The sequence below is a fragment of the Phyllobates terribilis genome, unplaced genomic scaffold (assembly GCF_046119375.1).
Source record: "Phyllobates terribilis strain yellow unplaced genomic scaffold, ASM4611937v1 Scaffold_5__5_contigs__length_657084704, whole genome shotgun sequence".
NCBI lineage: Eukaryota > Metazoa > Chordata > Amphibia > Anura > Dendrobatidae > Phyllobates > Phyllobates terribilis.
Window position 1 is genome coordinate 285420522 of NW_027362765.1, and position 24694 is coordinate 285445215.

Here is a 24694-nt window from a genome sequence, read left to right on the forward strand (position 1 = left end):
GTACAATCCCTGGCCATAAGCACTTGTCCACGTGTCTGTGGTTAGGTGGTCCTTCTCAGTAACACCATTGGTGAGGGTACGGGTAATGTTCTGGGACCCTTGCTTGTATTACGCGGGGACGACACTGGGGGAAATAGTGGCGGCTGGGGACCGAGTACTGAGAGACAGTCACCATGAGGTTGCGGAAAGCTTCCGCCTCCACGAGCCTAAAAGGCTAAATTTCTAGTACAAGCAGTCGAGAAATGTGTCGGCTTAGTATTGTGGCCTGTGGGTAGGTGGCTGCGTATTTGCACTTGTGTTTCAAGGACTGGGGTAGGGACAACTGAACGCTGCGCTGGGACAAGTACGTGGATGTGGTTGCTGACGGTGATGGTTGCAAGTGTGCAACGACAGGTGCAGGGTGGGAGGCATCTTCGCTTGTATCATGGACGGAGGCGTGGCATGCACGGACAACAGGGGAAGAGGCAGTGGTGTCACCCGCAGACACTGCTTCTGGACCCTGGCGTATGGCCCATTGACTTTATCGTCCACCACCTCCGCACCATGGTCCTCCTCCTGACTTTGTGTCTCATCATCATCCAACTCTTGTGACAGTAATTGCACTTTCCTACCGTCACCATCAGGTGACCATGGTTGCTCAACTATTTGGGCATCGCTACATGCGATCTTCTGTTGCCCCAGTTAAAGCGGACCGAGCCAGGGGCCAGAATCTATAAATAGAAAGATGAACAGAACAGCTCTTCGGAGTGTCCAAGTGTGGGATGAGTTGTGTCCGGGCACTCGGCATGGTGGAAGAAAGGAAGATCAGGGTGAGGAATATGCCGACTCCCAAGTAAAAAAAAACTCCTGGATCCACACATTCCTCAAACAAGAATCTGCAAAAACACTAGTGCATGCCCTCAGCAACTCCCGCCTCGATTACTGCAACCTCCTGCTCTAACAGTCTTGCACCCCTTCAATGTATCGCAAACTCTGCTGCCTGACTAATCCACCTGTCCCTCCACTATTTCCCGGCCTCTCCTCTCTGTCAATCCCTTCACTGGCTCCCCATTGCCCAGAGACTCCGGTTCACAACCCTAACCTTGGCATGCAAAGCCATCCACAACCTGTCTCCTTCATAAATCTGTGACCTAGTCTCCCAGTACTTACCGGCATGCAACCTCCGATCCTAACAAGATCTCCTTCTCTACTCCACTCTTATCTCCTCTTCCCACAATCGCGTACAAGATTTGTCCCCTGAATCCTATGCGACCACCTTTTTGGCGATATAGTTGCTGTAGAGAGCAGCTGCACTCTGAAAGTACAGTAGCCTCCGGTTCCTAGCTGAGCCTAGTTGTTCTCCACTAGTTAGGGGCCTGATCCCTCCACATACTTGTAGATTCGGGCACACGGGTGGCTTCCGCACTCACCGTGCCCCTGGCATCCCCTCTGTTCCTGGAGCCTTCCCTCTGCTACCGTCCACTTCCAGCCTGTCCTCTTGGGCCTCTCAGTCTAGGCCCACTCCTCTCTCCTCTCTTTCTGAGCAGAGCTCCTACAGAGCTCCTGCTCCCACTCTTTCTCCTCTCAGACTGGACTGACTCTTCCAAGATGGTTCCCTTTTTGTACTCCTAGTCCAAGTGCTCCCCTGTCCTGCTTCCTCCACCCACACCCACTACATGGTTCCCCCTCTCTCGGTTCCCCCCACTTCCAACCAGGGACAGGGCTCAGCATAATCCAGTGCATCTTGCCCCGACTGCTGGTCTAGAATGGTGTAGTGTTGGATGCAGGTGGGTGGGTCCCGGGCAGTACTCCATCCTTACCTGAAAGTGGGATACTGTTATGATCTGCAACAAGTACTAAGGAAAGATAGGGGAAAGCTGTCCCTACAGTAAGACTAAGCTGAATCCGTACGATGTAGCGGGCTGCCTGTTCCTAGCGAACAGACACGCCTTAGTCCTCAGCTAGTCTGAACGAAGACCTATAGAATTAAGGGAGGGGTCCCTAAAAGAACTAAGGACTGGGACAAAAAATGGGACACCTCCTAAGCAGAGAAGACAAACTGACAAAAGGTACTAGAGGTCCCAGAAGGACCAAGTGAACTGACAGAGAAAGGCACCAAAGCACCAGACTAGAGAAACAGTCAGGCTATGTGCCCACGATGCAGAAATGAAGCAGAAAATTTCTGCAGCATTTCTGCATCTCCCTGGCAGAAAAAACGCATGCAGATTGTGCATGCGTTTTTCCTGCAGAATACATGCGGATCCACATGCGTTTCCGCATGCAGATTGACAAGCGCTTTCCAGGCGATAGCATCACTTGGAAAGTGCTTGACAACTAGGCCACACTGTATAAATCCATGCAAACAGCATGGATTTATACAGTGTGAACCGTAAAAATAAAATAAAATAAAATAAAGCTATACTCACCCCCGATGCTCCGGCGTGGCTGCAGCGCTGCTTCCTCGCTGGTTCCTGGCTGCTGGCATATCGCGAGACAGAGCGGTGAAGGGCCTGCGGTCACATGACTGTGACGTCACCGAAGGTCCTTCAGCGATGCCGGCATGCAGAGAGAAGACGTCGGAAAGGTGAGTATAAACTTTATTTATTCTTTTATTCTTTTTTTACAGGTACAATGGTACCCAGGTCTGGATGAGAGTCTTCTCTCCTTCAGACCTGGGTACCATCCGCACATTGAAACGCATATAGAATCCGCTTGTCAAATGTACAGACGCGCATTCTATGCTTCTCAATGCAAGTCAATGGCGGCCATTCCGCTGCGCTTCCGCAAAATTAAATGACATGCTGCGGATTTTTGTACGCAGCATAAACGCTGCGGAAAAATCCGCAGCATGTGCATAGAACATGCGGAATCCCCTTGGGGACCATGGGGTGCGGATTACCTAGCGTTTCACAAGCGTTTACGCTGCGGAAATTCCGCAGCATAAACGCTTGAAAAACGCTACGTGGGCACCCAGCCTCAAACACTGAAGTCCAGCACAGCCAGAAGGGCGGAGCTGGAATATAAAGGCAGATGGTCACTTGATGACTTCCTTCTGCCATCCAGGCCACCAAAAACTGCGACTGATAAGTCTCTTAGTCTCCGAAATTCCTGGATGACCTGCCAACCGAGACTCATGACACTCCACAAACAAATCTCTCCTAAAGCCTCTACGCACGAACAACCTCCCATGGGGAGTGTTAGATGGAGCATCATCTTGAGCTTTCAGAATCCCATTCTCCAAAACGGAGTCCAATGCCACCAGCACAATCTCCCTGCAAAGTAGTACTCCCAGAAAGAAATACTCCTGCAGAGCGTAAACAAGCTATAGGGCGTAACTGACCTTTTTTTTTCTTTACTTAAACGACGCTCACAATACTTAATCAAATGGTCAGCTTTACCACAATAAAGACACAATCCCTCAGCTAACCTCCGGTCTCTTTCCTGAGAGCGGAGTGACATCGCCCCAACCTCCATCGGTTCTCCGCTGTCTGAGCAGATTTTCTGGGGACTAGGAACTGACATTACAGGAGTCTTTACCTCATTCAGCCTGCACCTCAGCCTCCTGTCCACACAAACAGCTAATTGCATGGCATCTTGCAGAGTCTCAGGTGCAGGGAATGCAATTCGCAGATCCTTAACCCTTTCACTCAGACCAGCAAGAAATACACATTTCAGCGCAGGATCATTCCATTTAACTTCTGAGGCCCATCTCCTGAAGTGTGTGCAATAATTTTCAACATCACCTGACCCCTGATTCAAACGCCTGAGTTCTGCTTCAGCAGATGAGATTCGATCAGGATCATCATATAATAGCCCCATAGCAGAAAAAAATTTTTCGACAGACCTTAAACACGGATCATTAGGTTGGAGAGAAAAGGCACACCCCTGTGGTTCATTGCGCAAAAGTGACATAATAAAACCAATGCGCTGTGATTCATTCCAAGAGGACCTTGGTCTCAAACAAAAATATAACAAACAAGCATTTTTAAAGGAAAAAAAATCTTGCTGTTTACCATAAAAAACATCAGGCAGTCCTACCTTGGGTTCGACAAAATGCACTCCAGAACAGCTACTCAAGTGTTGCTGAAGCTCGGCCACCTCCAGAGACAATCCCTGCAGACGTTGAGCCAAATCTTGGACGGAAACCCCGAATTTCTTTCCTTTTAGTTTTTTGAGCTGGACTTACTGTTATGATCTGCAACAAGTACTAATGAAAGATAGGGGAAAGCTCTCCCTACAGTAAGACTAAGCTGAATCCCAACGATGTAGCGGGCTGCCTGTTCCTAGCAAACAGACCTGCCTTAGTCCTCGGCTAATCTGAACAAAGACCTATAGCATTAAGGGAGGGGTCCCTAAAAGAACTAAGGACTGGGACAAAAAATTGGACACCTCCTAAGCAGAGAAGTTGTTGCAGAACACATAAAGACAAACTGACAAAAGGTACTAGAGGTCCCAGAAGGACCAAGCGTACTGACAGAGAAAGGCTCCGAAGCACCAGACTAGAGAAACAGTCAAACACTGAAGTCCAGCACAGCCAGAAGGGCGGAGCTGGAATATAAAGACAGATGGTCACGAGACCGCAAAACACAAGATAGAAAAAACAAACAGGAGGGTTCTAACAGATACCACACCTCTGGGTGAGATGCAGTACCTCTGTGGCGACTGAACCCGCAGGGGTGCCACATATACATTTTCCAAAGTTAAGTGCTCTCCATTCTAGAATTTTAAACTGGTTTACCACACTGTGAATGCAATGACATATAAATACAAACCTACAGATGTAGTAGACTGCATCTGGGTGCCCGTCTCCAGTAAGTGTAAATGCCCGAAAATGATGCACGACAGAGTGCACCAGTAGAAGGCTGTAAGCAGCACCAGTAGAAGACCATGACCAGATCAGAACCAGGCTTGGTAGATGATCCGGCTGTAGCCATGGTCGGCGTCAGCACCCGGCGTACCCGGGCAAGTGCCAGCACCCTGGACCACCAGAGGGGACCACTGCCCGTCAGGGCCCGGGCCGCTTCCCCGGCATCTGTGCAGGGCTGCAGGTGCTGTCCGAGCCCAGCTCTGCTTCATGTGCTGCAGCTCCACCAATCAGGCCCAGTCAGGGGAGTCACTATGCACTTAGATCTGGGGCCTGGATCATAAGTGCGAGTGCACTCACCACACAACACGCAGGGTTCCGGTTCCCTGCGTGCAGTGGATGTGTTTCTCTCCCTGCTCCCTGCTCGTCCTTCTGGCAAGTCAGAGCAGAGGATCCATGTGCAGAGCAACTGCAGAGCGCCACCTAGGGGGAGTATATGTTGGATGGGGGAGGAAGGAGGTTAATGAGGCCTCAGGCCAGGTCTGTCAGGAAATATAGCCACCGGCTTTAGGGAGAGGGGATAGAGATCACAACTCTCTCCTCTGTACCTGCACAGCACCCCATCCCCCACCTTCTGTAATGTACAGACAGCTCAGCAGTCGTGACGGGGGAGGGTGTACAAGCCACGCTCCTAATCCCCCACTGCTGCCACTGAATAAATGCTGATGAAGAGAGTAAGTATGTATATGTCATGTCCCAGTATAATGTGTGTAGTTATATAGATATATATGGTCATGTGTATATAGGTAATGTATTAGTATAATGTGCTAACAGATTATGTCTCTGTATAATGTGTTTATGTATAATGTGTATATGTATAATGTGTAGGTCATGTATCCGTATAATGTGTATATGTATAATGTGTAGCTCATGTGTCCGTATAATGTGTATATGTATAATGTGTAGCTCATGTGTCCGTATAATGTGTATATGTATAATGCGTAGGTCATGTGTCCGTATAATGTGTATATGTATAATGTGTAGGTCATGTGTCCGTATGTGTATATCTATAATGTGTATATGTATAATGTGTAGGTCATGTTTCCGTATAATGTGTATATGTATAATGCGTAGGTCATGTGTCCGTATGTGTATATGTATAATGTGTATATGTATAATGTGTAGGTCATGTGTCCGTATAATGTGTATATGTATAATGCGTAGGTCATGTGTCCGTATAGTGTGTATATGTGTTATGCACACGCCCGGACTGACTGGCGTGTGCGGGTGTTGTGGTTCCACTGGACCATGGACCGGAGAGTGCCTGGAGGGGCGTGACTAAGTATCTGGCCGATCCGACCAAGGTGGCACGACGGCATACGACGCCAGTGCACCAGGGAGAAACCGGGCAGAGGGACCAGGTGCTACTCCAGGTCAAACTCCGGACACGGGGGTTGACCCACACTGGAATTACTGGAACAGGCAGGTTAGGCTGGCACAGACTGGTGGATGTAAGCAAACACGGCAGGTATGCAGAGGGGTGGATACAGGCGAGTATGCAGGCAGGGAGGTACTGGCCGAAAGGACGGGCTGGAGCACAGAAAGGTTAAGACCCAGTACAGACTGGGTCACAGAACCGCAGATGCGGTAGACAACCACAGCAGAGAGGGAACGCCCAAAGCGGTGGGCAAGAACAGAGCAGGACGGGGCTGCAGGAGCAGCGAGCACAAGCAGGGCAGGACAGGACTGCCGGAGCAGCGGGCAGAAGCAGGGCAGGACAGGACTGCCGGAGCAGCGGGCAGAAGCAGGGCAGGACAGGACTGCCGGAGCAGCGGGCAGAAGCAGGGCAGGACAGGACTGCCGGAGCAGCGGGCAGAAGCAGGGCAGGACAGGACTGCCGGAGCAGCGGGCAGAAGCAGGGCAGGACAGGACTGCCGGAGCAGCGGGCAGAAGCAGGGCAGGACAGGACTGCCGGAGCAGCGGGCAGAAGCAGGGCAGGACAGGACTGCCGGAGCAGCGGGCAGAAGCAGGGCAGGACAGGACTGCCGGAGCAGTGAGCAAAAGGGTAAGAGCGGAGCAAGGCTGCCGGAGCAGTGAGCAAGGAGTCAGAGCAGGACGGACAGGGCTCTGTTCACACGGAACAGACAGGAAGGGAAAGGCAGAGCCAGATACCCACAGGGTACTTGCAGTGAAGTAGCGAGGGGACCACAAACTCACAAACGGGAGTACAGAGACAACAAGCAGGAGTTAGGTACGAGTTCAGACGCTGCAGAAAAAGGAAAGGAACGGACATAGAGGCAAAACAGGTAAAGGATAGGAGAGAGTTCAGACTGGAACTGAGTGTACGGAAGAGACCGACACTGCAGCGGGATACAGGAGCGGGTCTGGGAATACGGCCCCCAGAGAGGCGGGACGAACAGGCAAGGAGCGTGTTCAGACAGGACAGACAAGATACAGGAATGGATCTAGGTAATCGGCCCCTAGAAGGCGGGAGGAACAGGCTAGGAGCGTGTTCAGACAGGCCTGGAAATACAGCCTCCAGGAAAGGCAGCAGGCAAGAGTACACGGACAGGACTCAGTTCAGACACGGGAACAGATACTGCAAGACAGGAGAAATAGACAGGACTCAGTTCAGACAGGAACAGATACCGCAAGGCAGGGACACAAACAGGACTCTGTTAAGACGGGAACAGATACCGCAAGGCAGAGACACAAACAGGACTCTGTTCAGACGGGAACAGATACCGCAAGGCACAGACAGGCAGATCTAGGAATACGGCCCCTAGAAGGCGAAAGAACAGGCAAGAAGCGTGTTCACAAGAACAGACCACAGTTCAGACACAGAACTGGAAAACAGGCAGAAAAACAGGATAGGACCTGGCATGTCAGAGACAAAAAGCCGACTGACAGGACACAATGCTCAGGCGCCATCTTGAGGAAGAAGGTGGTATAAATACCCAAAGATGGACAGCAATAGGCTGAAGGTGCAACAGGGGCGTGTCCGCAGCAGGTACAAGAAACAGGAAGTTCAGCGGGCGTCGCCCTATGCAGCCAAAACAGACAAACAGACAGCAAGGAGGCAAGCCAGAGAGACATTCTGGACTGGAGATCAAGTGCGCGCTCTTGCACAGTGGGAGATGGACCACCATGCAAGGACGCCGCCAGGTATGTTACAATATGTATAATGTGTATATGTATAATGTGTAGGTCATGTGTCCGTATAATGTGTATATGTATAATGTGTAGGTCATGTGTCCGTATAATGTGTATATGTATAATGTGTATATGTATAATGCGTAGCTCATGTGTCCGTATAATGTGTAGCTCATGTGTCCGTATAATGTGTATATGTATAATGCGTAGGTCATGTGTCCGTATAATGTGTATATGTATAATGTGTAGGTCATGTGTCCGTATAATGTGTATATGTATAATGTGTAGGTCATGTGTCCGTATAATGCGTAGGTCATGTGTCCGTATAATGTGTATATGTATAATGTGTATATGTATAATGCGTAGGTCATGTGTCCGTATGTGTATATGTATAATGTGTATATGTATAATGCGTAGGTCATGTGTCCGTATAATGTGTATATGTATAATGTGTAGGTCATGTGTCCGTATAATGTGTATATGTATAATGTGTATATGTATAATGCGTAGGTCATGTGTCCGTATAATGTGTAGGTCATGTGTCCGTATAATGTGTATATGTATAATGCGTAGGTCATGTGTCCGTATGTGTATATGTATAATGTGTATATGTATAATGTGTAGGTCATGTGTCCGTATAATGTGTATATGTATAATGCGTAGGTCATGTGTCCGTATAGTGTGTATATGTATAATGTGTAGGTCATGTGTCCGTATAATGTGTATATGTATAATGTGTAGCTCATGTGTCCGTATAATGTGTATATGTATAATGTGTAGCTCATGTGTCCGTATAATGTGTATATGTATAATGTGTAGGTCATGTGTCCGTATAATGTGTATATATATAATGTGTAGGTCATGTGTCCGTATAATGTGTATATGTATAATGCGTAGGTCATGTGTCCGTATAATGTGTATATGTATAATGCGTAGGTCATGTGTCCGTATAATGTGTATATGTATAATGTGTATATGTATAATGTGTAGGTCATGTGTCCGTATAATGTGTATATGTATAATGTGTATATGTATAATGTGTAGGTCATGTGTCCGTATAATGTGTATATGTATAATGCGTAGGTCATGTGTCCGTATAATGTGTATATGTATAATGCGTAGGTCATGTGTCCGTATGTGTATATGTATAATGTGTAGGTCATGTGTCCGTATAATGTGTATATGTATAATGTGTAGGTCATGTGTCCGTATAATGTGTATATGTATAATGTGTAGGTCATGTGTCCGTATAATGTGTATATGTATAATGTGTAGGTCATGTGTCCGTATAATGTGTATATGTATAATGCGTAGCTCATGTGTCCGTATAATGTGTATATGTATAATGTGTAGATCATGTGGCCGTATAATGTGTATATGTATAATGTGTAGCTCATGTGGCCGTATAATGTGTATATGTATAATGCGTAGCTCATGTGTCCGTATAATGTGTATATGTATAATGCGTAGCTCATGTGTCCGTATAATGTGTATATGTATAATGTGTATATGTATAATGCGTAGCTCATGTGTCCGTATAATGTGTATATGTATAATGTGTATATGTATAATGTGTAGGTCATGTGTCCGTATAATGTGTATATGTATAATGTGTAGGTCATGTGTCCGTATAATGTGTATATGTATAATGCGTAGGTCATGTGGCCGTATAATGTGTATATGTATAATGCGTAGGTCATGTGGCCGTATAATGTGTATATGTATAATGTGTATATGTATAATGCGTAGCTCATGTATCCGTATAATGTGTATATGTATAATGCGTAGCTCATGTGTCCGTATAATGTGTATATGTATAATGTGTAGGTCATGTGTCCGTATAATGTGTATATGTATAATGTGTATATGTATAATGCGTAGGTCATGTGGCCGTATAATGTGTATATGTATAATGTGTAGGTCATGTGTCCGTATAATGTGTATATGTATAATGTGTAGGTCATGTATCCGTATAATGTGTATATGTATAATGTGTAGGTCATGTATCCGTATAATGTGTATATGTATAATGCGTAGCTCATGTGTCCATATAATGTGTATATGTATAATGCGTAGCTCATGTGTCCGTATAATGTGTATATGTATAATGTGTATATGTATAATGCGTAGCTCATGTGTCCATATAATGTGTATATGTATAATGTGTAGGTCATGTGTTCGTATAATGTGTATATGTATAATGCGTAGGTCATGTGGCCGTATAATGTGTATATGTATAATGTGTAGGTCATGTGTCCGTATAATGTGTATATGTATAATGCGTAGCTCATGTGTCCATATAATGTGTATATGTATAATGTGTAGGTCATGTGTCCGTATAATGTGTATATGTATAATGTGTAGGTCATGTATCCGTATAATGTGTATATGTATAATGTGTATATGTATAATGTGTAGGTCATGTATCCGTATAATGTGTATATGTATAATGCGTAGCTCATGTGTCCATATAATGTGTATATGTATAATGCGTAGCTCATGTGTCCGTATAATGTGTATATGTATAATGTGTATATGTATAATGCGTAGCTCATGTGTCCGTATAATGTGTATATGTATAATGTGTAGGTCATGTGTCCGTATAATGTGTATATGTATAATGTGTATATGTATAATGTGTAGGTCATGTGTCCGTATAATGTGTATATGTATAATGTGTAGGTCATGTGTCCGTATAATGTGTATATGTATAATGTGTAGGTCATGTGTCCGTATAATGTGTATATGTATAATGTGTATATGTATAATGTGTAGGTCATGTGTCCGTATAATGTGTATATGTATAATGTGTAGGTCATGTGTCCGTATAATGTGTATATGTATAATGTGTAGGTCATGTGTCCGTATAATGTGTATATGTATAATGTGTATATGTATAATGCGTAGCTCATGTGGCCGTATAATGTGTATATGTATAATGCGTAGGTCATGTGTCCGTATAATGTGTATATGTATAATGCGTAGCTCATGTGTCCGTATAATGTGTATATGTATAATGTGTAGCTCATGTGTCCATATAATGTGTATATGTATAATGTGTAGATCATGTGTCCGTATAATGTGTATATGTATAATGTGTAGCTCATGTGTCCGTATAATGTGTATATGTATAATGCGTAGGTCATGTGTCCATATAATGTGTATATGTATAATGTGTAGGTCATGTGTCCGTATAATGTGTATATGTATAATGTGTAGGTCATGTGTCCGTATAATGTGTATATGTATAATGCGTAGGTCATGTGTCCGTATAGTGTGTATATGTATAATGTGTATATGTATAATGTGTAGGTCATGTGTCCGTATAATGTGTATATGTATAATGCGTAGGTCATGTGTCCGTATAGTGTGTATATGTATAATGTGTATATGTATAATGTGTAGGTCATGTGTCCGTATAATGTGTATATGTATAATGTGTAGGTCATGTGTCCGTATAATGTGTATATGTATAATGTGTAGGTTATGTGTCCGTATAATGTGTATATGTATAATGTGTATATGTATAATGCGTAGCTCATGTGTCCGTATAATGTGTAGCTCATGTGTCCGTATAATGTGTATATGTATAATGTGTAGGTCATGTGTCCGTATAATGTGTATATGTATAATGTGTAGGTCATGTGTCCGTATAATGTGTATATGTATAATGTGTATATGTATAATGTGTAGGTCATGTGTCCGTATAATGTGTATATGTATAATGTGTAGGTCATGTGTCCGTATAATGTGTATATGTATAATGTGTAGGTCATGTGTCCGTATAATGTGTATATGTATAATGTGTATATGTATAATGTGTAGGTCATGTGTCCGTATAATGTGTATATGTATAATGCGTAGGTCATGTGTCCGTATAATGTGTATATGTATAATGTGTATATGTATAATGCGTAGGTCATGTGTCCGTATGTGTATATGTATAATGTGTATATGTATAATGTGTAGGTCATGTGTCCGTATAATGTGTATATGTATAATGCGTAGGTCATGTGTCCGTATAATGTGTATATGTATAATGTGTAGGTCATGTGTCCGTATAATGTGTATATGTATAATGTGTAGGTCATGTGTCCGTATAATGTGTATATGTATAATGTGTAGGTCATGTGTCCGTATAATGTGTATATGTATAATGTGTAGCTCATGTGGCCGTATAATGCGTAGCTCATGTGTCCGTATAATGTGTATGTGTATAATGCGTAGCTCATGTGTCCGTATAATGTGTATATGTATAATGTGTATATGTATAATGTGTATATGTATAATGCGTAGGTCATGTGGCCGTATAATGTGTATATGTATAATGTGTATATGTATAATGCGTAGCTCATGTGTCCGTATAATGTGTATATGTATAATGTGTAGGTCATGTGTCCGTATAATGTGTATATGTATAATGTGTATATGTATAATGTGTATATGTATAATGCGTAGGTCATGTGGCCGTATAATGTGTATATGTATAATGTGTAGGTCATGTGTCCGTATAATGTGTATATGTATAATGTGTAGGTCATGTGTCCGTATAATGTGTATATGTATAATGTGTAGGTCATGTATCCGTATAATGTGTATATGTGTAATGTGTAGGTCATGTATCCGTATAATGTGTATATGTATAATGTGTAGGTCATGTATCCGTATAATGTGTATATGTATAATGTGTAGGTCATGTATCCGTATAATGTGTATATGTATAATGCGTAGCTCATGTGTCCATATAATGTGTATATGTATAATGCGTAGGTCATGTATCCGTATAATGTGTATATGTATAATGTGTAGGTCATGTATCCGTATAATGTGTATATGTATAATGTGTAGGTCATGTATCCGTATAATGTGTATATGTATAATGCGTAGCTCATGTGTCCGTATAATGTGTATATGTATAATGTGTATATGTATAATGCGTAGCTCATGTGTCCGTATAATGTGTATATGTATAATGTGTAGGTCATGTGTCCGTATAATGTGTATATGTATAATGTGTAAATGTATAATGTGTAGGTCATGTGTCCGTATAATGTGTATATGTATAATGTGTAGGTCATGTGTCCTTATAATGTGTATATGTATAATGTGTAGGTCATGTGTCCGTATAATGTGTATATGTATAATGTGTAGGTCATGTGTCCGTATAATGTGTATATGTATAATGTGTAGGTCATGTGTCCTTATAATGTGTATATGTATAATGTGTAGGTCATGTGTCCGTATAATGTGTAGGTCATGTGTCCGTATAATGTGTATATGTATAATGTGTAAGTCATGTGTCCGTATAATGTGTATATGTATAATGCGTAGGTCATGTGGCCGTATAATGTGTATATGTATAATGTGTATATGTATAATGTGTATATGTATAATGTGTAGGTCATGTGTCCGTATAATGTGTATATGTATAATGTGTAGGTCATGTGTCCGTATAATGTGTATATGTATAATGTGTAGGTCATGTGTCCGTATAATGTGTATATGTATAATGTGTAGGTCATGTGTCCGTATAATGTGTATATATATAATGTGTAGGTCATGTGTCCGTATAATGTGTATATGTATAATGTGTAGGTCATGTGTCCGTATAATGTGTATATGTATAATGCGTAGCTCATGTGTCCGTATAATGTGTATATGTATAATGTGTAGGTCATGTGTCCGTATAATGTGTATATGTATAATGTGTAGGTCATGTGTCCGTATAATGTGTATATGTATAATGTGTATATGTATAATGTGTAGGTCATGTGTCCGTATAATGTGTATATGTATAATGCGTAGCTCATGTGTCCGTATAATGTGTATATGTATAATGCGTAGCTCATGTGTCCGTATAATGTGTATATGTATAATGTGTAGGTCATGTGGCCGTATAATGTGTATATGTATAATGTGTATATGTATAATGTGTAGGTCATGTGTCCGTATAATGTGTATATGTATAATGCGTAGCTCATGTGTCCGTATAATGTGTATATGTATAATGTGTATATGTATAATGCGTAGCTCATGTGTCCGTATAATGTGTATATGTATAATGTGTATATGTATAATGTGTAGGTCATGTGTCCGTATAATGTGTATATGTATAATGTGTATATGTATAATGCGTAGCTCATGTGTCCGTATAATGTGTATATGTATAATGCGTAGCTCATGTGTCCGTATAATGTGTATATGTATAATGCGTAGCTCATGTGTCCGTATAATGTGTATATGTATAATGTGTATATGTATAATGCGTAGGTCATGTGGCCGTATAATGTGTATATGTATAATGCGTAGGTCATGTGGCCGTATAATGTGTATATGTATAATGTGTATATGTATAATGTGTAGGTCATGTGTCCGTATAATGTGTATATGTATAATGCGTAGCTCATGTGTCCGTATAATGTGTATATGTATAATGCGTAGCTCATGTGTCCGTATAATGTGTATATGTATAATGTGTAGGTCATGTGTCCGTATAATGTGTATATGTATAATGCGTAGCTCATGTGTCCGTATAATGTGTATATGTATAATGTGTAGGTCATGTGTCCTTATAATGTGTATATGTATAATGTGTAGGTCATGTGTCCGTATAATGTGTATATGTATAATGTGTAGGTCATGTGTCCGTATAATGTGTATATGTATAATGTGTAGGTCATGTGTCCTTATAATGTGTATATGTATAATGTGTAGGTCATGTGTCCGTATAATGTGTAGGTCATGTGTCCGTATAATGTGTATATGTATAATGTGTAAGTCATGTGTCCGTATAATGTGTATATGTATAATGCGTAGGTCATGTGGCCGTATAATGTGTATATGTATAATGTGTATATGTATAATGTGTATATGTATAATGTGTAGGTCATGTGTCCGTATAATGTGTATATGTATAATGTGTAGGTCATGTGTCCGTATAATGTGTATATGTATAATGTGTAGGTCATGTGTCCGTATAATGTGTATATGTATAATGTGTAGGTCATGTGTCCGTATAATGTGTATATATATAATGTGTAGGTCATGTGTCCGTATAATGTGTATATGTATAATGTGTAGGTCATGTGTCCGTATAATGTGTATATGTATAATGCGTAGCTCATGTGTCCGTATAATGTGTATATGTATAATGTGTAGGTCATGTGTCCGTATAATGTGTATATGTATAATGTGTAGGTCATGTGTCCGTATAATGTGTATATGTATAATGTGTATATGTATAATGTGTAGGTCATGTGTCCGTATAATGTGTATATGTATAATGCGTAGCTCATGTGTCCGTATAATGTGTATATGTATAATGCGTAGCTCATGTGTCCGTATAATGTGTATATGTATAATGTGTAGGTCATGTGGCCGTATAATGTGTATATGTATAATGTGTATATGTATAATGTGTAGGTCATGTGTCCGTATAATGTGTATATGTATAATGCGTAGCTCATGTGTCCGTATAATGTGTATATGTATAATGTGTATATGTATAATGCGTAGCTCATGTGTCCGTATAATGTGTATATGTATAATGTGTATATGTATAATGTGTAGGTCATGTGTCCGTATAATGTGTATATGTATAATGTGTATATGTATAATGCGTAGCTCATGTGTCCGTATAATGTGTATATGTATAATGCGTAGCTCATGTGTCCGTATAATGTGTATATGTATAATGCGTAGCTCATGTGTCCGTATAATGTGTATATGTATAATGTGTATATGTATAATGCGTAGGTCATGTGGCCGTATAATGTGTATATGTATAATGCGTAGGTCATGTGGCCGTATAATGTGTATATGTATAATGTGTATATGTATAATGTGTAGGTCATGTGTCCGTATAATGTGTATATGTATAATGCGTAGCTCATGTGTCCGTATAATGTGTATATGTATAATGCGTAGCTCATGTGTCCGTATAATGTGTATATGTATAATGTGTAGGTCATGTGTCCGTATAATGTGTATATGTATAATGCGTAGCTCATGTGTCCGTATAATGTGTATATGTATAATGTGTAGGTCATGTGTCCTTATAATGTGTATATGTATAATGTGTAGGTCATGTGTCCGTATAATGTGTATATGTATAATGTGTAGGTCATGTGTCCGTATAATGTGTATATGTATAATGTGTAGGTCATGTGTCCTTATAATGTGTATATGTATAATGTGTAGGTCATGTGTCCGTATAATGTGTAGGTCATGTGTCCGTATAATGTGTATATGTATAATGTGTAAGTCATGTGTCCGTATAATGTGTATATGTATAATGCGTAGGTCATGTGGCCGTATAATGTGTATATGTATAATGTGTATATGTATAATGTGTATATGTATAATGTGTAGGTCATGTGTCCGTATAATGTGTATATGTATAATGTGTAGGTCATGTGTCCGTATAATGTGTATATGTATAATGTGTAGGTCATGTGTCCGTATAATGTGTATATGTATAATGTGTAGGTCATGTGTCCGTATAATGTGTATATATATAATGTGTAGGTCATGTGTCCGTATAATGTGTATATGTATAATGTGTAGGTCATGTGTCCGTATAATGTGTATATGTATAATGCGTAGCTCATGTGTCCGTATAATGTGTATATGTATAATGTGTAGGTCATGTGTCCGTATAATGTGTATATGTATAATGTGTAGGTCATGTGTCCGTATAATGTGTATATGTATAATGTGTATATGTATAATGTGTAGGTCATGTGTCCGTATAATGTGTATATGTATAATGCGTAGCTCATGTGTCCGTATAATGTGTATATGTATAATGCGTAGCTCATGTGTCCGTATAATGTGTATATGTATAATGTGTAGGTCATGTGGCCGTATAATGTGTATATGTATAATGTGTATATGTATAATGTGTAGGTCATGTGTCCGTATAATGTGTATATGTATAATGCGTAGCTCATGTGTCCGTATAATGTGTATATGTATAATGTGTATATGTATAATGCGTAGCTCATGTGTCCGTATAATGTGTATATGTATAATGTGTATATGTATAATGTGTAGGTCATGTGTCCGTATAATGTGTATATGTATAATGTGTATATGTATAATGCGTAGCTCATGTGTCCGTATAATGTGTATATGTATAATGCGTAGCTCATGTGTCCGTATAATGTGTATATGTATAATGCGTAGCTCATGTGTCCGTATAATGTGTATATGTATAATGTGTATATGTATAATGCGTAGGTCATGTGGCCGTATAATGTGTATATGTATAATGCGTAGGTCATGTGGCCGTATAATGTGTATATGTATAATGTGTATATGTATAATGTGTAGGTCATGTGTCCGTATAATGTGTATATGTATAATGCGTAGCTCATGTGTCCGTATAATGTGTATATGTATAATGCGTAGCTCATGTGTCCGTATAATGTGTATATGTATAATGTGTAGGTCATGTGTCCGTATAATGTGTATATGTATAATGCGTAGCTCATGTGTCCGTATAATGTGTATATGTATAATGTGTAGGTCATGTGTCCGTATAATGTGTATATGTATAATGTGTATATGTATAATGCGTAGGTCATGTGTCCGTATAATGTGTATATGTATAATGTGTAGGTCATGTGTCCGTATAATGTGTATATGTATAATGTGTAGGTCATGTGTCCGTATAATGTGTATATGTATAATGCGTAGCTCATGTGTCCGTATAGTGTGTATATGTATAATGTGTATATGTATAATGTGTAGGTCATGTGTCCGTATAATGTGTATATGTATAATGTGTAGGTCATGTGTCCGTATAATGTGTATATGTATAATGTGTAGGTTATGTGTCCGTATAATGTGTATATGTATAATGTGTATATGTATAATGCGTAGCTCATGTGTCCGTATAATGTGTAGCTCATGTGTCCGTGTAATGTGTATATGTATAATGTGTAGGTCATGTGTCCGTATAATGTGTATATGTATAATGTGTAGGTCATGTGTCCGTATAATGTGTATATGTATAATGTGTAGGCCATGTGTCCGTATAATGTGTATATGTATAATGCGTAGGTCATGTGTCCGTATAATGTGTATATGTATAATGTGTAGGTCATGTGTCCGTATAATGTGTATATGTATAATGTGTATATGTATAATGTGTAGGTCATGTGTCCGTATAATGTGTATATGTATAATGCGTAGGTCATGTGTCCGTATAATGTGTATATGTATAATGTGTATATGTATAATGCGTAGGTCATGTGTCCGTATGTGTATATGTATAATGTGTATATGTATAATGTGTAGGTCATGTGTCCGTATAATGTGTATATGTATAATGCGTAGGTCATGTGTCCGTATAGTGTGTATATGTATAATGTGTATATGTATAATGTGTAGGTCATGTGTCCGTATAATGTGTATATGTATAATGTGTAGGTCATGTGTCCGTATAATGTGTATATGTATAATGTGTAGGTCATGTGTCCGTATAATGTGTATATGTATAATGTGTAGCTCATGTGGCCGTATAATGCGTAGCTCATGTGTCCGTATAATGTGTATATGTATAATGTGTATATGTATAATGCGTAGGTCATGTGGCCGTATAATGTGTATATGTATAATGTGTATATGTATAATGCGTAGCTCATGTGTCCGTATAATGTGTATATGTATAATGTGTAGGTCATGTGTCCGTATAATGTGTATATGTATAATGTGTATATGTATAATGTGTATATGTATAATGCGTAGGTCATGTGGCCGTATAATGTGTATATGTATAATGTGTAGGTCATGTGTCCGTATAATGTGTATATGTATAATGCGTAGCTCATGTGTCCATATAATGTGTATATGTATAATGTGTATATGTATAATGTGTAGGTCATGTATCCGTATAATGTGTATATGTATAATGTGTAGGTCATGTATCCGTATAATGTGTATATGTATAATGCGTAGCTCATGTGTCCGTATAATGTGTATATGTATAATGTGTATATGTATAATGCGTAGCTCATGTGTCCGTATAATGTGTATATGTATAATGTGTAGGTCATGTATCCGTATAATGTGTATATGTATAATGTGTAGGTCATGTATCCGTATAATGTGTATATGTATAATGCGTAGCTCATGTGTCCGTATAATGTGTATATGTATAATGTGTATATGTATAATGCGTAGCTCATGTGTCCGTATAATGTGTATATGTATAATGTGTAGGTCATGTGTCCGTATAATGTGTATATGTATAATGTGTAGGTCATGTGTCCTTATAATGTGTATATGTATAATGTGTAGGTCATGTGTCCGTATAATGTGTATATGTATAATGTGTAGGTCATGTGTCCGTATAATGTGTATATGTATAATGTGTAGGTCATGTGTCCTTATAATGTGTATATGTATAATGTGTAGGTCATGTGTCCGTATAATGTGTAGGTCATGTGTCCGTATAATGTGTATATGTATAATGTGTAAGTCATGTGTCCGTATAATGTGTATATGTATAATGCGTAGGTCATGTGTCCGTATAATGTGTATATGTATAATGCGTAGGTCATGTGTCCGTATAATGTGTATATGTATAATGTGTAAGTCATGTGTCCGTATAATGTGTATATGTATAATGCGTAGGTCATGTGTCCGTATAATGTGTATATGTATAATGTGTATATGTATAATGTGTAGGTCATGTGTCCGTATAATGTGTATATGTATAATGTGTATATGTATAATGTGTAGGTCATGTGTCCGTATAATGTGTATATGTATAATGTGTAGGTCATGTGTCCGTATAATGTGTATATGTATAATGTGTAGGTCATGTGTCCGTATAATGTGTATATGTATAATGTGTAGGTCATGTGTCCGTATAATGTATATATGTATAATGTGTAGGTCATGTGTCCGTATAATGTGTATATGTATAATGCGTAGCTCATGTGTCCGTATAATGTGTATATGTATAATGCGTAGCTCATGTGTCCGTATAATGTGTATATGTATAATGTGTAGGTCATGTGGCCGTATAATGTGTATATGTATAATGTGTATATGTATAATGTGTAGGTCATGTGTCCGTATAATGTGTATATGTATAATGCGTAGCTCATGTGTCCGTATAATGTGTATATGTATAATGTGTATATGTATAATGCGTAGCTCATGTGTCCGTATAATGTGTATATGTATAATGTGTATATGTATAATGTGTTGGTCATGTGTCCGTATAATGTGTATATGTATAATGTGTATATGTATAATGCGTAGCTCATGTGTCCGTATAATGTGTATATGTATAATGCGTAGCTCATGTGTCCGTATAATGTGTATATGTATAATGCGTAGCTCATGTGTCCGTATAATGTGTATATGTATAATGTGTATATGTATAATGCGTAGGTCATGTGGCCGTATAATGTGTATATGTATAATGCGTAGGTCATGTGGCCGTATAATGTGTATATGTATAATGTGTATATGTATAATGTGTAGGTCATGTGTCCGTATAATGTGTATATGTATAATGCGTAGCTCATGTGTCCGTATAATGTGTATATGTATAATGCGTAGCTCATGTGTCCGTATAATGTGTATATGTATAATGTGTAGGTCATGTGTCCGTATAATGTGTATATGTATAATGCGTAGCTCATGTGTCCGTATAATGTGTATATGTATAATGTGTAGCTCATGTGTCCGTATAATGTGTATATGTATAATGTGTAGGTCATGTGTCCGTATAATGTGTATATGTATAATGTGTATATGTATAATGTGTAGGTCATGTGTCCGTATAATGTGTATATGTATAATGCGTAGCTCATGTGTCCGTATAATGTGTATATGTATAATGCGTAGCTCATGTGTCCGTATAATGTGTATATGTATAGTGCGTAGCTCATGTGTCCGTATAATGTGTATATGTATAATGTGTATATGTATAATGCGTAGGTCATGTGGCCGTATAATGTGTATATGTATAATGTGTATATGTATAATGTGTATATGTATAATGCGTAGCTCATGTGTCCGTATAATGTATATATGTATAATGTGTATATGTATAATGCGTAGCTCATGTGTCCGTATAATGTGTATATGTATAATGCGTAGCTCATGTGTCCGTATAATGTGTATATGTATAATGTGTAGCTCATGTGTCCGTATAATGTGTATATGTATAATGTGTAGGTCATGTGTCCGTATAATGTGTATATGTATAATGTGTATATGTATAATGTGTAGGTCATGTGTCCGTATAATGTGTATATGTATAATGCGTAGCTCATGTGTCCGTATAATGTGTATATGTATAATGCGTAGCTCATGTGTCCGTATAATGTGTATATGTATAGTGCGTAGCTCATGTGTCCGTATAATGTGTATATGTATAATGTGTATATGTATAATGCGTAGGTCATGTGGCCGTATAATGTGTATATGTATAATGTGTATATGTATAATGTGTATATGTATAATGCGTAGCTCATGTGTCCGTATAATGTATATATGTATAATGTGTATATGTATAATGCGTAGCTCATGTGTCCGTATAATGTGTATATGTATAATGTGTAGCTCATGTGTCCGTATAATGTGTATATGTATAATGTGTAGGTCATGTGTCCGTATAATGTGTATATGTATAATGTGTATATGTATAATGTGTAGGTCATGTGTCCGTATAATGTGTATATGTATAATGCGTAGCTCATGTGTCCGTATAATGTGTATATGTATAATGCGTAGCTCATGTGTCCGTATAATGTGTATATGTATAATGTGTAGGTCATGTGGCCGTATAATGTGTATATGTATAATGTGTATATGTATAATGTGTAGGTCATGTGTCCGTATAATGTGTATATGTATAATGCGTAGCTCATGTGTCCGTATAATGTGTATATGTATAATGTGTATATGTATAATGCGTAGCTCATGTGTCCGTATAATGTGTATATGTATAATGTGTATATGTATAATGTGTATATGTATAATGTGTAGGTCATGTGTCCGTATAATGTGTATATGTATAATGTGTATATGTATAATGCGTAGCTCATGTGTCCGTATAATGTGTATATGTATAATGCGTAGCTCATGTGTCCGTATAATGTGTATATGTATAATGCGTAGCTCATGTGTCCGTATAATGTGTATATGTATAATGCGTAGGTCATGTGGCCGTATAATGTGTATATGTATAATGCGTAGGTCATGTGGCCGTATAATGTGTATATGTATAATGTGTATATGTATAATGTGTAGGTCATGTGTCCGTATAATGTGTATATGTATAATGCGTAGCTCATGTGTCCGTATAATGTGTATATGTATAATGCGTAGCTCATGTGTCCGTATAATGTGTATATGTATAATGTGTAGGTCATGTGTCCGTATAATGTGTATATATATAATGTGTAGCTCATGTGTCCGTATAATGTGTATATGTATAATGTGTATATGTATAATGTGTAGCTCATGTGTCCGTATAATGTGTATATGTATAATGCGTAGCTCATGTGTCCGTATAATGTGTATATGTATAATGCGTAGCTCATGTGTCCGTATAATGTGTATATATATAATGTGTAGCTCATGTGTCCGTATAATGTGTATATGTATAATGTGTAGGTCATGTGTCCGTATAATGTGTATATGTATAATGTGTATATGTATAATGTGTAGGTCATGTGTCCGTATAATGTGTATATGTATAATGCGTAGCTCATGTGTCCGTATAATGTGTATATGTATAATGCGTAGCTCATGTGTCCGTATAATGTGTATATGTATAATGCGTAGCTCATGTGTCCGTATAATGTGTATATGTATAGTGCGTAGCTCATGTGTCCGTATAATGTGTATATGTATAATGTGTATATGTATAATGCGTAGGTCATGTGGCCGTATAATGTGTATATGTATAATGTGTATATGTATAATGTGTATATGTATAATGCGTAGCTCATGTGTCCGTATAATGTATATATGTATAATGTGTATATGTATAATGCGTAGCTCATGTGTCCGTATAATGTGTATATGTATAATGTGTAGCTCATGTGTCCGTATAATGTGTATATGTATAATGTGTATATGTATAATGTGTAGGTCATGTGTCCGTATAATGTGTATATGTATAATGCGTAGCTCATGTGTCCGTATAATGTGTATATGTATAATGCGTAGCTCATGTGTCCGTATAATGTGTATATGTATAATGTGTAGCTCATGTGTCCGTATAATGTGTATATGTATAGTGCGTAGCTCATGTGTCCGTATAATGTGTATATGTATAATGTGTATGTGTATAATGTGTAGGTCATGTATCCGTATAATGTGTATATATATATTTCTCTGCGTTATCTGTGCATCATGAATCATGGTATGTGCTAAAAGGGACCCACTGAGACTCTTTCGCCCGGGGCCCACGAAAACCTGGAGCCGGCCCTGGCTGTAGCAGAAGACTGTTCCTGTGGGCTGTTACTTCCAGCGTAGATGTATGGTACAGGGTGTGCGGTGGGGCCGTGCTTCAGGGAACAGAGACGGCCAGTGCGACAAGCACACTTTTTACCCAGTGACTCGCATATCTATGACATAGGGCCTAGTGGGAAGTACTGGTGACCCCCGCTAGGGCCATTGTAAAAATCAGGAGCTTACAGAGACTACGACAGGGACGGACCTAGTACTGAGAGTGAAACCCGTTCACCTGAGACATAAAGGCATTAACAGTCAATTAACTGCTAGATAAGATCATTAAGAACAGTGTAACAGGGCAAGCAGGTGCGTCAGTATATGCAGCTTCATCACACTGACAGGCAGTGGTAGCGCCAGTGCATTGATTGAACCTACGCCCCAGTTCTTTCTCTTAGTCATATAAATAGTGTTGGTTAAGTACCCGTGTTTCCTCATTGTCTGCACTGTTTCATCCAAACAACCTGTTTACAGACGAGGCCACTGAACGGGTGCCTGATCGCAGTGTGAAAGCACCCTTAGTGTAAAAGATACCAGCAGGGAAGGTGCAGAGTTTTTCTCTGGCAAATCAAAGTTGGGGAGTATCCTGGTCTTGAGAAAGGTATATTTTACAGGCTGTATAGTATCATATTGTAGATAACAAGGAGACGAGATATGGCCAACTGCAGGATCAGGCAAGATATGAAACATCAGTAGAGAGAGAGGGAAACACCCAGGGGAGTACCTGTATTTATATGGTCTTCAGCATCACTGTGTGCACCAGGTAGAAGAGATCCCTCACAGGCTTTAGGCTGTAGATGGAGTGAAGGGAGCATCATCTTGGATGGAGCTCTGCAGCACTGTTTACATCCGGCAATACAAAATCACTACTAAATTAGTGGCCAACCTCTTTACAGCGTTATCTACCACTCTGATATTGATGATCTATAGATTATGTCATCAATATCAGATAAGTAGCAGTCTGACACCCCTATTGGTCAGCTGTTATCAGCTCTGGCAGTAGTTGATGGTCTATCCATAGGTACGCCCGCCGATCTGCTGTTACCAGCTTCGCCGGCGGCTGGATGTCCTCAGATGCTACCTAAACACAGCAGCTCCGTCAAAACTATAGTGGCCACAGCCAGGTTCTGCAGATCCACCGCTTATTACCAAGAGCTGCAGTGTTCCACGACTTATCCTAAGGATAGCAAGAAAAAAGGCCATCAGCTCACCACAAATAGTAAAATGTCCATGGATTCAAGATGTTGACCAATGCACGAATCTTTGGGAAGA

The 24694-nt window shown here is 39.6% G+C and overlaps 1 protein-coding gene across 1 annotated transcript in view; it reads left to right on the forward strand.

Annotated features, from left to right (window-relative positions):
* Positions 1 to 24694, forward strand: part of TOM1L1 (target of myb1 like 1 membrane trafficking protein) — a 209624-nt gene that overhangs the window by 65014 nt on the left and 119916 nt on the right. The window lies entirely within an intron of this gene.